This window comes from Palaemon carinicauda, chromosome 16, assembly GCF_036898095.1.
Source record: "Palaemon carinicauda isolate YSFRI2023 chromosome 16, ASM3689809v2, whole genome shotgun sequence".
In the NCBI taxonomy this organism is placed as follows: Eukaryota; Metazoa; Arthropoda; class Malacostraca; order Decapoda; family Palaemonidae; genus Palaemon; species Palaemon carinicauda.
Genome location: NC_090740.1, coordinates 107,768,175 through 107,770,674, shown reverse-complemented (window position 1 = coordinate 107,770,674; position 2,500 = coordinate 107,768,175).

Genomic DNA, 2,500 nt, shown 5'->3' with positions numbered 1-2,500 from the left:
TTGCAATTCGAATAACTAAGATTATATTCAATGGCCCAAATAGTATATGGGTAAATTATCTTCTTACGTTACGACGAATGATCTTTTCTGATTTTTTTTTTTTTAACAACCGATAAAATATTGAAAAAAAGTCTTCCTGTCTAGCAAAATTAACAAATTTCAAATGAAAAATTATATCTTTCATTTTGTATACTTACAATTTGTCTTGCGTTATTTCTTAGTGTCTTTCTCCCAATAAGATTTTTCCTCTATTCTTATATTTTGTGGCTTTATTCCTTCTTCTTCCTTCATCCTCTGATCCTTTGGCATCATTAAAGATAACCACAATCTTTTTCCCTACATAAAGTAAAGAATGAAAAGCTCCGAAAGAGATAGAGGCCGTTATCATTCAAATAATCTGGGAAATTGAATATATTTTGCCTCGATCTCGACCAATCATGTAATTTATTTACCTGGAGCACAGACAGAATCATCTCTCTCTCTCCCCCCCCCCCCCCCTCTCTCTCTCTCTCTCTCTCTCTCTCTCTCTCTCTCTCTCTCTCTCTCTCTCTCTCTCTCTCTCTCTCTCTCTCTCTTTTGGATCAATGTAGACGTATATACGTAGAGATTTTATTTATTATTATTATTATTATTATTATTATTATTATTATTATTATTATTATTATTATTATTATTATTATTATTATTATTATTATTATTATTATTGAAAAAGTGTTAAGCCCAAAAAGCTCTAACATGGAAGATTATACAAATGGCGATAAAGGAATATAAGGAAATAAATAAACGATACGAAAAGAAATGAGTAACGATCATACTGTAGAATATTTTCAGATCAGTTTTTCATCAATAGTGTTTTCATGAATGTTGTTAATATATTTTGAGGTATTGAGTCTCATTTGTTTTACCGTAATAGTTACGTTTTGGGTTCAGAGACAATAGCATAAGTTAATCTACATTTTCCACGCAGGCCTTTTTTTTTTCCAATTAATATTGAATTATAGCACATAGTTTTATGCATATGTTCAGATTTAACTGATTTTATTTTTCTAGAGTGGATAGTCTTGATACATTTTACAAAAAGAATATTATCACATCGATTTCTTTATAATTCATTTTATACATTGATGATTTTCAATGGTTTTCATTTGAGAAAAAAAAATTACCCCTTGGATTAGAAATGTGTAACGTCACAGTTAGTTACATATTTCACATTATACCGACGGCTTATCTGGCTCTGTTTTAATTTCTATCTAAACGATCACAAAACGTAAATGTGAATGCAGACTCTTCAATTGCGCAATCTCATTTCATTTCCGATTCAATAATATTTAAATTTCCTGTTTTTCATGATATCTAACTGTTGGTAGAATATCATTGAAACACAAGTATTATCTGTTACGATGGCTCCGAGTTAATCCACTTCATTGCTATTGACGATAAGTTCTTAGCAATGGAAAACGAGAAACATATTCTTTGAAGTCAGCAATATTCATGCCTGGAAAGATGAAAACTTTTGATTTAAAAAACGTTATCACAGAAAATAAATGGCCTTGTTTATGTTGTTTGCAATATGTTCAGTTAAACAACTTAATCAATATAATCTTATTATCAATAAAACATAACTGATTCAAAGCGGTGATCTTGACTATTGAAAAAACAAGCAACAACAAAACAAGATTTAAACAAGAGAAGAAAGTGATATTTAGGCTGCTGGCTGTCTACAGAGCATAAGACCAAAACGAGGTTACAATCGCATGCCTAAGTATTATTCTACCATTCTTACCATTAAAAGATATTTCTTATTTCCTTCTCAATAATAATTCAGATTAGGCCCAGTGACTTTGCTGAGAGCGTTCCTGCTCGCTACTAAGAACAAGAATAACCGAGACAGAATCCATCATTCATGTTTTTCGCGCATATAGTCTCCCTCCAGTCGACTTAATATCGGCCAAAAGATATATAAACATAATATCTTTATACTTACGATTAATAAACTTGAAACTGCGAGTGGTCTGGTATCAGGTCATATATTCTATTATTATCATTTATAAAAGATAAAAACCTTCGGTTGTAAGGCAATTTTTCACTCTTCATACTTAGATATGCTATGTTTTTGTTTACTGCATATAGATACGTCCCAACTGTTTTTCTTGCAATCATTATGAAAGTACCCCTACTATATATTTGCCACTTGGAGTTATTTGAAGAAAAAAAAAGTCAATATAGTTAGAATTTAAAACTTTCGTTTAATTTTTCTTATTAACCTTAAAACATATAATTCAATCACACACACACACACACACAAACACACACACACACACACACACACATATATATATATATATATATATATATATATATATATATATATATATAGATATACATATATGTATATATATATATATATATATATATATATATATATGTATATATGTATATATATATATATATATATATATATACATATATATATATATATATATATATATATATATATATA